Here is a 12,366-nt window from a genome sequence, read left to right on the forward strand (position 1 = left end):
GAAGCAGGGTAGAAGTAGTGGTAAATTAGAAAATAGACTATTAATAGCACAATTAATAGAAAAGTAAGAACACATCTCAAAATCTACAGTAAGCCTGTATCCAAATGAGTCTGACATGTCATTGATGTGCTGGACTTTGAAGTCCGTAACACAGCTCTGCAGTGAACTCACTCTGGTCTACAGGCATGTATACGTCTCACTTCCTGCCTGCTGAAGGATGACTTCACTACACAGCTGTGATGGTTCCTACTGGGTGGTAAAATTCACAGACGTTCCAGGTTGTTCATGTCAGGATCATTCCTTGTGCAGAGTTTGATATAGAGGAAGACACAGTAGTTTCTTGGTCAATAATTGCAATTTCTTTCTTTGAAAGTCTGTGGGTTTCTTTTTCTTTTGGGGGGAGAAGTTTTTTGCTATAGGGCACGTGCGCTCACCAGACAGAGAGAGACATAGAGACAGAAAGCGAGAAATCACCCCCCCCAGGGGGGATGGTCACGCCACAATCCCTTCTCCATTCTTCTCTCAGGATCTTGGGCACGCACGCACACGCGCCTGGCGTGAGTTTTAAGCCACCAGGTCCGGGACGCGAACCGTGGTCGACTACATGGGAGTCCAGCGACATAGCCATTACACTAACTGCTGGTTCCCTTTCTTTTTTTTTTTTTTTTTAAAGTCTGTGGTTTTCTTATACAGTTCTATTACGATTGGCTCAGGTTTAATTTCATCTGTCTCCATGAAAGCAAAACACTTGGTGCTAGTAAACCCCCTTTAAAAAAAAGGTATTTGGTGTTTGAATTCAAAGAAGATACCTGTACCTTTGGTTATTTTTTCTGCATGCTTCTGACACTCAATGTCCACATTAAAATGAACATATGTATCTTGTTTTCGTGAAGCCACAAGAGTATCTTGTACAGGAGTTAAGTCTATGCCATTCAGATCCTTGACACTAACTGTGATACAGCGATCAATGCGCTGCTCGGCATCTTTCAAACTGATTTTCTCAATTCTGATCATGAGTAACATCATTCCTGGTTCCGATGGCAACCTTGGTAATAAAGTACCAGCAACTCTGGTAGGAAAAGAATCAGGAGACCCTGCTCAAGCACGACCCTCTTCTTCATCTTCAAATTCCAAAATCTTCTTCATTAGGTGCTAAAGTTCTTCTTAATGAGACAGGCTGAACATCGAATGGGAATTCTTTATTATATGTAAGAATATTCTTTAGGATTGGTTCTAGCTTCTTCAGTTTCTCTGGTTTAAATTTTTCTTGAGACTGTGTGGACTGTAAAAGCTGCACTTCATAATTCTAAGCATGTTGTGATTTTGCCTATGGTTTTCTTTTGTTCTATGAATTCAGAATTATCGTATTGAGCTTGGGCCTCTTTTTTTGTAGATGTCTTGCTAATATCTGATACTCGTCTATCACCTCCACTAGCTGGCCCCAAGAGTTGAGGTTGGCACCTCTCCTAAAACTGATGCCCTGGCTCTGCAGCAGACTCTGGGTCACCTCCATGCCATCCCCTCCTGCCCCTATCCCAGCAAAGCTGGGGTCTAGGGTGCCATCCTCCCTGGTCCTGGCCCTGACATTAACAGAGCCAGAAGTAACCCCTAAGGCCACCACTGTCACCCGCCAAGGAGCTTCCCTGAGCATAGATATTTTTAAATCTTTTACATCTGCCGAAGAAGAACTTCAGTTAGATATGAAAACGTAAGGGACGAATAGATGGCACATTGGTTACGTCACTGGATTCCCACATAGTCGACTGCGGTTTGAGTCTCAAACCTGGTGGCTTAAAACTCATGCCGGCATATGTGTGTCCATGCTCAAAATCTTATGAGGTGACTGAAGAAAAAAGGATTGTGGCATGGCCGTTCCCCCCTGGGGAGGTGATTTCTCTCTTTCTGTCTCTCTGCCTCTATCTCTCCGGCGAGTGCATGTGCCCTATAGCAAAAATCTCTCAAAAAAAAAGAAAGAAAGAAAGAAAGAAAAAGATATGAAAAACTATGTATCACAATGGATGGTGCTCCAGCTATGTTAGGTCAAAGTTCCAGATTTCTGGGGCTGGCAAGGGGCGGGCAAGTAGCGTGGTGGTTAGGGGCGCTGGACTCCCACATGGTGGACCACAGTTCGAGTCCCGGACCTGGTGGCTTGCTTTCTCACTTTCTCCCTCTCTCTCTGTCCCTCTCTGGTCAAATTAAAATAAATAAATAAAGTTAAATAAAATAATTATTAAAAAAACACTCTTTAAAAAAAATTCCAGATTTCTTGGAATTTTAAAACAAGGCACTGGGGCCAGCCCCATAGTCTAGTGGTTAAGTGAGTTGGGTACCACATAGCAGACTGCAGTTAAAAATCCTGGCTCAGGTAGTGTAAACACATGTCAGGCATGTGTGAGTGCATTTCCACAATTCTAACAGGATGGAAAAATGAAGAAGGGATTGTGGCATGACCGCTCCCCATTGGAGGCACTTTCTCCCTCTTTCTGTCTCTCTGACTCTGGCAAGCACGCATGCCTTCTGGCAGTATGGGGAAAAAACCCACAAGAGACTCATGTTTTTCTGGTGACTTCATATCATTGTGTGACACATACTGAAAATATTTAGGTTCCATTCTCTGAAACGGACTCTCTGAAAAGTGTAAGGGATACTATTGTTAAAACCGTTCAGCATATACATGCGAATGCTGTGACTCATTACCAGTTTATGGAACTGTTGAAAGAAATAAAGGACGATGAATTTAATCTTGTGTTCATTGCTAATGCACATTGGTTGAGGCGCAAAGAGTTTTACAAAGTTATACTGTGCTAACTCAATTCCAGATTTTTTTAAACTAAAGAAACGCTTGCCAAATAGTCATTACTCAAGGGCAGAAATGGCAATATGATTTATGTGCTTTCTTACAGCTATATCACACTGAATTTGAACAAGGTACATGTGAAACTCCAATGCAAGCCAAAGCTTATTTGTGACTTAGCTAGACAGGTATAAGGATTTATGTTAACAGTGAAACTTTCTAAGATAGAAACCATAATAATGATTTTACCCACTTTTCTAACATGATTCAAATAGGTAGAAGATTCTGATTAATAGACAGCATTATGTAAATTGGCTGCCAAAACTATTTAAAAAAATAGAAGATTGTCTTTTTTTTTTTATACTTTGTTTTTTATTATAAATTTTTTTTTCTCATCACAACACACATATGAATTTCCCATCCAAAATACACTGTGCATTGGCTCAATCAAGCACATCAACATATATGTTCTCAGCAAATGATTTCCCAATTTTTGTGTCCTGCATACCTTGCCTTTTATTTTGCCATCCTAGGTTCCCCATCCCCACCCTCTGCCATGTCCCATCTTCCTCCTCCATTGTCCCTGACATTCATGATTGCCCTCAATGGCTTCCGCCCCCCCCCATTCAATTGTTCTACCAATGAACTCAATTTGTCTAAATATATCCACTAGCTAGCACAGCTGACATATCCTTACACATGTATCCAAATCTGATCCTAGGCATAAACCCCAGGGAGTAGAATGAACATATTATAAAGTAGACCCCAGTTGTGTCCATACAACTCTCTTCAGTCATCAAATGTGCATTTTTTTTTCCTCCTGCTTATTACTTTTTTTATATTAAATTATATTGCCTAACACTCATTCCCTGAGTATCATCACAACACACCAAGTGTAGTTTCCCATCTAGGATAAACTACATAGTGTCTTAATCAAGCATGTCGTCACCAATACTGTTCCATTTCTACTTTCATACATATAAATATGTTTTTTATCCTATGTTTGACCCTCAGCCCTTTCCCCCTCTCCCAATTACTCTATCTCTGCTATAGACAGCTATCCTCCAGAGGGGTCATTGAAAATGCGATACCTGCGAGTAGAGGGAGAGGGGCCAGGAGTCCAAAGTTTTTAACAATAGGGAAAATAGATTCCATTCAAGGTTGGATCAAGTGTGGGTCTCGTGCAGTTCCGCAACTGTAGGTGAGTCTCCATGGAATACAGTTTCAGGAAAGCAGTTCTGGTAAGCAGAGTTGACCATCAGTTGATGTGGCACAGCGGCCATCTTGTGGTTAGCAGGAGTGGTGTTGTGGAGGTCTGCAGCGTGACTTATCCTCGGGTGTCTGGCTTCCCTAAGAATGGCAGGGTAGTCCCTGTTCTTGCCTGAGGTAATGCAGGGCTGGTATCCATCACCTTCTCACTGTCCATAGGTAGATAAAATCCTTCTCTACAGTGTATTTCTCAGTTGGTTTAAGGCAGTTAAAGGTTCTTTCTGTTGCTTATAGTTGCAAGTTCTTAATCCTTCTCTTTATTTTAATTTGACCAGACAGGGACAGATAGAGAGAGGGAAAGTGAGAAAGTAAGCCGCCAGGTCCGGGACATAAGCCACCAGGTAAGGGACTCAAACTGCAGTAGGCCATGTGGGAGTCCGGCATCCTTAACCACCACGACAGCTGCTGGCCCTGTTGTTATTTTATTTTTTTAGGTTGACCAGAAAGAGATAGAGAGAAGAAAATTGAGAAAGCAAGCTGCCAGGTCCAGGACTCAAACCGGGTCCAGCCATGTGGGAGTCCAGCTTCCTTAACTACCATACCACCTGCCAGCCCAGAATTTCCTTTTTATATTGATATATTTAGAATCATCGAATATCCTTTTAAATTCAATGTTAATAATACTGAGTTGACACAAAATAGTGAATTAACCTTGGACAGACATGGTTTTAAAGTTGACATCCGTTTGCTGTAAAGTCAAATCAATTCTTCTAAAAAACATTTTGTCAATAAGGACACAAATACTAAAAGGAAAGTATCTTTGCTACTCAATTTAGTTACTGGAGAACTTCTAGGTATGTTAAAAGAGTTTGGGTACAGGGAACCAGTGGTTAGCGTAATGGCTATGTTGTTGGACTCCCACATAGTCGACCACGGTTCGCGTCTCGGACTCGGTGGCTTAAATCTCACGCCGGGCGCGTGTGCGTGCGTGCCCAAGATCCCGAGAGGAGAATGGAGGAGAAGGGATTGCGGCATGACCATCCCCCCTGGGGGGTGATTTCTCGCTTTCTGTCTCTATGTTCTGTCTGTCTGGTGAGCGTATGCGCCCTATAGTGAAAACCTCTCCAAAAAAAAAAAAGAGTTTGGGTATGAAAATCTTCCATTTTCCCAACTGTAAATTTTGTTAAATCTAAACACAGAAAGAACACTTCCCATGAAAATGTAGCATCTAAAGATGTACCCTAAATATAAAATACATACTGGATTTCAAAAGTTTAGGATAAAAAAGAGAATCTAAATGACCTCATTTGTAATTTTTTTTTACATATTGAAAGGATAACATTTAGGATATATCAGGTAAAATAATATGCATTATTAACATCAATCTCTCCCATATCTTTTTCCTTCTTTTTTAATGTGACTACTACAAAATTAAAAATTGTTTCTGTGACTCTATTAGACAGCACCCTCTACATCAGGTGACATAGTTGTTCGTACTTATTTGACAGCTGAAGGAGTCTGAGAACTGTCACTCCATATCATGGCAGCCTGGTATACGGATTATTTAAAATGAAAGACCCTTGGAGATCAACAGATGCTGGGAGAGGCTTTATTCTGATAGTCCATTATTGGCCTGTAGACTGGACCAGCCAAAGAAGAAAAGTTAACTCATATCGCAGGAAGGAAGATTAAGGCCTGGCAACACACCTCGATTGATTTAGTCGTGAGCTATTGTTCTTCCAGGCTCATGCAGTTCCCAGAGAAATTCTTTATGAGCCTTTGTCTGAGCTTTGGACTCATTCTTTCCTCCCAAATCTAATTATTAATTCCCCGTTCTTAAAAGTACTTACATTTCCTGGGCCTGCAGGTGGTGTGGTGGTTGAGGTGTTGGATCCCACATGGCCAATTGTGTAATTTGAGTCCTGGGCACATGTGTGTGTCCTGAACCCTAAATCTCAGGACCATCTGAGCTGGAGGGTGCTTTCTCATTTCCCTTCTTTCTGCCTCTGTAGTAAGTGAATGCCCTATAGCAAATTTTTAAAAATAAAATAATAAATAGACAAGACAATCAATTGATAAAATTACCTTCATTTCATTCCCCTCTCCTATGATAGGGCACCTAAGCTTCACTAGGTTTTGGGGTAATCACCCTTCTGTGATATTCCCCCATGTACATTAAATAAGATTTACATCCCTTCTCTCTTATTAATCTGCGTATTGTCAGTGATCCTCAGAAAGTCAATTCCTTTAAACCCTACACAGCACTCCAGTATGACATTGAAGGAGCAGGGAGAGATTTTTCATTACATAATAAGTAATCTTATTTCCAGATTTTGGATCATTTTTCTCAACATTATTAGCTCATGAAAGGCCATGCTATGTCTGAAATTTGCAGTAACTTAGCCCTGTGTCTTTGGAGGTCTAAACAGGACATGAGTAAGGAAATATTTTAGCCATATCATAAAGTCTTTTTTCCCCTGAAGTTTATTTATTTGTCTTTCCTGAAAAAGAGAGAGAGATCCCCAACAGCGACCGCACATTGCGATCTACCCCTAGTCTCCTCTTGCTCAAATCATGGGCATTTATATACATGTCTGGTGTGCCCAAGGAGGAAAACCCAGGGCCTTTCTCATATGAGTCAAGTTGCATTACCACTGCACCACTGCCTGCCCCTAGAGCGTGAAGTCTTTTAACCACAGGTAGCATTTGATCTTTATTCTGTAGATAATTGGCAGCCATTAAAGAGTTGTATTGGGGCTGGCAGGTGGTGTGGTGGTTAATGGTGCTGGATTCCCACATGGCTGACCACAGTTTGAGTCCCAGATCTGGTGGCTTGCTTTCTTGTTTTCCCTGTCTCTCTCTCTCTCTCTGTGCCTCTTTCTGGTCAAATTAAAATAATAATAATAATACCAAATGGAGTTAAATAAGTTAATTAATTTAAAAAAGGAGTAAGAGTCATTGTATCAAGGAGCCTGCTGCACATCGGATTTGTATTCTGGAATGGTAACTATTAAAGCAGGTGGAGCATGAGTTGCAGGGATCCAGTCAAAGTAGAAAGAACAGAGGCCTGCATTTAGGTCATTGGAGAGAAGGCGTGGGGGAAATGATGAGATGGATCCAAGAAAGATTTGGTGACCGATGGGGTGTTGTGAGAAACAGAAAGGAGTCAAAAATGAGTTCCAAGTGTTTTAAGTGGTCGGCTCAGTGGGATATGGTACAGAGACTGTTTTTATTCAGTATTTATGAGCGTGTAAATGTTTCAAGTTTAAGATTACACAGGAAAGACCAAGTTGGGAGGGAGGTGAAGAGTACAGTTTGTCCATCTGGCGTTGCAATTGTAGAGGGTGAAGATAACCAATAGAGCCTTCCAAAGCTCAGGGGAGAAGGTGGGAGCCAGGGATGGAGATTTGGCAATCGTCCGCATCCACGTGGCTAGAAGTGTAGGCGTATATGAGCTCAGCTGGAGAAAGAGGATCTCCACCTTGGCAGCACTTTGGAATCACTTGGAGAATTTGAAAACCCCTAAGGCCCAGGCCATACCACAGACAACCAAATCAGGGATGGGACTCAGGCATGTCAGTCTTTTAAAGCTTCCCAAGTGATTTTAGTATGCAGCCAGGTTTGAGAACCATGGGTACAGACTGAAGAGAGAAGACATGCCAAGGATGGAGAAGTTTAACATTTAAAGAGAAAACATGGAGAGAGGAATCGGGGAAGAAGTTTGTGAAGGTGCTGTCAAGTCAAAGACAGGCAATCAGAAGGTAGTGATGTCATGGAAGACTCAGGAAGAGGAGGCGTCAATAATGTAAAGTAACAAAGAAGGATCAAGTAATAAAAAACTGAGAGGATCTCCTGCACCAGACATACCAATTAGAATCACTCAGGAAGTGCAGATTTGCCGCCGTGCCTGGGATGTTTGTGGAGCTGTCATCCGGTGACTCAGATCCTAGCTGGAGCTGAAGGACCTCACTGGGAAAGCACCACCAAAACCCTGCTCTTCCCAGGCATCACTCTGGTAGCCCAAGTCATCAAATTGGGCTGGATGCTGTGGATGCATCGCAGCCAGGGCAGGATAAGACAAAGCCCATCTGGAGCTCCCCGACACTGGGGCCACAGCAATCTGGGGGTACAGTGACCAATGGCCTCACAATCTCCCTGCCTTGGCCACTTCCACTGTGTCTAGGGGCATCTCATGTGTGAAGTTTTTCTCATTTTCCCGAGCAACATCTGAGAAGGATGGAAGATGATGATAAGAGGCAGTATTGATCAGATTTGTGAGTTTGCAGGGAGAGAGGACAGGTTGAGGAGTGATGAGAGAGTGACTGAGGTGACCAACCCTGGGGAGAGAACTGAAATGGGAAGATGACAGATCAAATGAGGAGGAGATAGGGACTGATAGGAGATAGCAAAATGATTAAAGAACGGCATAGCACACATATGCTCAGTGTCCCGTGTCCCCCCACCCCTTTAATTTTCCTAGAGGGTGCCATGTGCTGACAGAGAAAAAGGAGGGAGTGAGAAAGTACCTCCCAGTGGGGATGGCCATGCCTCAACACTTTCTCCTTCATCTCTCCTTCCTTTCAGGATTTTGGATATGTATGTATGCTAGCCCACGCTAGTGCGCTTTTCAAGCCTTTGGTCCAGGACTTAAACTGAGCAGTCAGTCATGTAGGATACAGCACTTTAACCACCACCGCCTGGTTGACCTGGCCCCAGGTCCTCTACACAATTCTCTCCCTGTACCACGAACATGTACCCAAAATAACTAGAGCTCAGAAGGTCAAGAATCTGAAATAGGGCAGTGATCACATAATTCACAGACATTTAAATCCTACTGAGTGGGACCAGCAGATGACATAATTGTTACATCATTCATGGTTCAAGTCCTGGACCCGGTGGCTTAAAACTCAAGGCAGGCATGTGTGCGTGCATGCCCAAAATCCCGAGAGGAGAAAAGAGAAGAGACTGTGGCATAGCCATCCTCGCTAGGGGATGATTTCTCACTTTCTGTCTCTCTGTCTCTCCAGCAAGCTCACATGCCCTATAGCAACAACCTCTCTAAATCCCACCAAGTGTGAGGGAGATATTAAAGTCACACTGGTGTCAAAGTTGTCAAGTGAAAAACTGGTGACCTGGAGGCCTAATAGAACATAAGGAGGCAGGATGAGGCAAGAACCTTCTTGGGCTTTTTTATGAAGTCTGTTTTCCACAAGCCTGCGCTTTAAAAGACAAAATGATTCTGTTCAGTCAAGCTTGCTTATTACCAAGAGATTTAAACATGTCTTAGACTCTGCTGTGTCAGATAGGATAATTGCTGTTTTGGGTTTTTCTTTTGTAATAGTCTATATTTTCTATATATTCGCTGTTTTTATAACCTTTAATTTGATATAATTTTAAAGGCAGACAGAGGAAAGTCACAAAAATAATAAAAGGAATTTTCATATATTCTTTACCCAGATTCAACAATTACTGACATTTTGTTCCGTTTGTTTTACCAGGCTGCCTCTGGATTTTTATTCATATATGCATGTTATTTTTTTCCCAGACCATGTGAAAGTGACCTGGAGACACTATGCCTCTTTACTCAAAATGCTTCAGTGTGTAATTCTTAGAACAAGGGCATTCTCTCATGTAACCACAATACACTGATAAAAGTCAGGAAATTTAATGTTTACACAATGCTATTGTCTAACCCACAGCCCTTGTCCCACTTCGGTCCATTGTCTCCATAATGTCTTTTATGGGTATTTTTCTTTCCTGGTCCAGGAACCAATCCAGAATCATGCATTGTGATTTAGTTGTCGTATCTCTTTAATCTCTTTTCATCTGGAACAGTTCCTTAGTCTTTATATTTCTTGACCTTGACTTTATTTTAAGTAAAAATTTATTTAGAAACAGGGCCTTACTATATTACCCAGGCTGACCTTGAACTCACCATCCTCCTGCCTCAATCTCCTGAGTAGCTGGGATTATAGATGGTTTCCACCAGGCACAGTGGACCTGGTCATTTTTTGAACAGTATAGGTTACTCATTTTGTAGAAGGTCCCTTCATTTGAGTTTGATGTTTTGTCATGATTAGACTCAGTTTATGTATTTTTGGCAAGAAGACCTCAGAAAGGATGTGGGTGCCTCCTCAGTGCTTGACAGCACAACACATATGATGTCGTTTAGACCCAATTGTTAATCGTTCCATTGCCTTGTCATAGCAAAAGAGAGTTCTTTTAGCTTTACTTTTTACAGTTGGCAGGCATCTTACATTGCAGTAACATTTTCTTTTTTTTTACACAAGCTTGATACTCCAAAGCTTTTAAGTTATTTTTGAGCAATTGCAAATAACCAAAGAGTGATACCTATTAATAGTTTTTTTTTTTAAGGAAGCAAATTTCAAATACTATACATTTATCCTTAAATGTGGAGTTTTAATACCAACAGATAGAGTGAAACAAAATCTACTATTTTTAGACAAAAATGAGAAAACTATGCATTGTGAATAGGTTGGAAAGTAATGGAAGATTATTAGAGGATAAAGTTCTGGACACAGTGAATATATTTTGAAAACACTGGTGCTGCTTTATCCTTCAAGTGCAGTATCTTTGTGATTAATGTTGCAATAGGTCAGGGCATGTGCAATGAAACAGAAGAGCCCTATGACTTAGCAGAGAGGAGTGACTTCTCGTTTGCAGTGTGAACCCTCGCAGTCACCACTGCATGAGAATTTTAGGCAGATACTTAGAGTCTGACGGGGGTAGTCATGGGACTGGCTGTACCAGGGGGAAGAACTTAAAAATGGAGCCAAAGATCTTAAAATAAGAGCTGTGTCAACACACATAAATTCACTTGCTTTGAAGAAGCTGCAATGAGATACAGGAACAGGAAAAAAGAATATTTATTGTTTTACCTTTGAATGCCAAAATATAACCTGCCTTTTTCTTCTACCTTTCCTTAAAATAACAATTGTCTGCATGTAGAATGAGTGTGTTTAAATGAGGCATTCAGTGCTGTTTTTGGCACTCATTTCCAGTACTGAGTAGCAACATGATAGACTAGAGATTCTACTGACTTCAAATCAGACTAACCCATGAGCCAAGCCTCTCGGCCACAGACTGGTGTGTGGCCTTGAGCAAGTCACTTGGCCTCAGGATCTATATATTTAGAAAGGGGACTAAGCCTTGCAGATTTGGGAGGATTAGAAAATACATATGGGGGCTGGCAGGTGGCGTGGTGGTTAAAGGCGCTGGATTCCCACATGGCCGACTGTGATTTGAGTCCTGAATCTGGTGGCTTGATTTCTCACTTTCCCTTTCTCTCTCTGGCTCTCTCTGGCCAAATTAAAAAATAATAGCAAATGGAATTAAATAAATACATAATTATTTTTTACAACTGGCTTTTTTTTTTTTTCATATGAAGAACCCATAGTAACTTAACAATCCCATGGCCCATTCTAGGTATTCAATAATAGAAATTAGATATAATGGGGACCAGCAGGTGGCGTGGTGGTTAAGGTGCTGGACACTCCCACATGACTGACCATAGTTCAAATCCTGGACCTGGTGGCTTGCTTTCTCACTTTCTCTCTCTCTCCCTCTTGCTCTGTGTCTTTCTTTGGTCAAATTAAAATAAATGAGTGAATAAATAAAATTAAATACATAATTATTTTTAAAAAAAGAAATTAGATATAATGACCATTTTTAAAGAGATGTTTGCGACTGCGTGCATGTGCTTGCCAGAGAGACAGAGGAGAGACAGAGAGACAGAAGCAAGAAATCACCTAACAGGATTAAAATGACTATACTGCAATCCCTTCTCTTCTATTCTCTTCTCAGGATTTTGGGCACACATACACACGTGCCCAGCACGAGTTTCAAGCCACCAGGTCTGGGACACAAACCATGGTTGATCACATGCAAGTCTAGTACCTTACCCACTATGCCAACTGCTGGTTCTGATAGAATACCCATTTAAGGAAAAGTTTAGTTTAATGAAAAGAGTAACAGTTTGGGGGCCAGCAGGTGGCATGGTGGTTAAGGGCACTGGACTCCCACATGGCCGACCACAGTTTGAATCCCGGACCAGGCAGCTTGCTTTCTCACTTTTCCTCTCTTTCTCTCTCTCTCACTCTATCCCTCTCTGGCCAAATTAAAATAAATAAAGTTAAATAAAATAAGTCTTTTTTAATTAAACTTTATTTATTATTATTATCGCTGTTATTTTCCAGTTTGATCAGAGAGAGAGAGAGAGATTGAAGAAGAGTGAGAAAGCAAGTCAGCAGGTCCGAGACTTGAGCCGTAGTCGGCCATGTGGGAGTCCAGCGCCTTTAACCACTATGCCACTTGCTGGCCCCATAAATAAAATAATTCTTTTT

At 41.5% G+C, this 12,366-nt stretch overlaps 1 pseudogene; it reads right to left on the minus strand.

The window, feature by feature from the left end:
* Window positions 1-294: 294 nt before the first annotated feature.
* The window catches only part of LOC102482203 (axin interactor, dorsalization-associated protein-like), a 16,661-nt pseudogene continuing 4,589 nt past the window's right edge, over window positions 295-12,366 (minus strand).

Source organism: Tupaia chinensis, unplaced genomic scaffold (assembly GCF_000334495.1).
Source record: "Tupaia chinensis unplaced genomic scaffold, TupChi_1.0 Scaffold000184_1, whole genome shotgun sequence".
Lineage (NCBI taxonomy): Eukaryota > Metazoa > Chordata > Mammalia > Scandentia > Tupaiidae > Tupaia > Tupaia belangeri.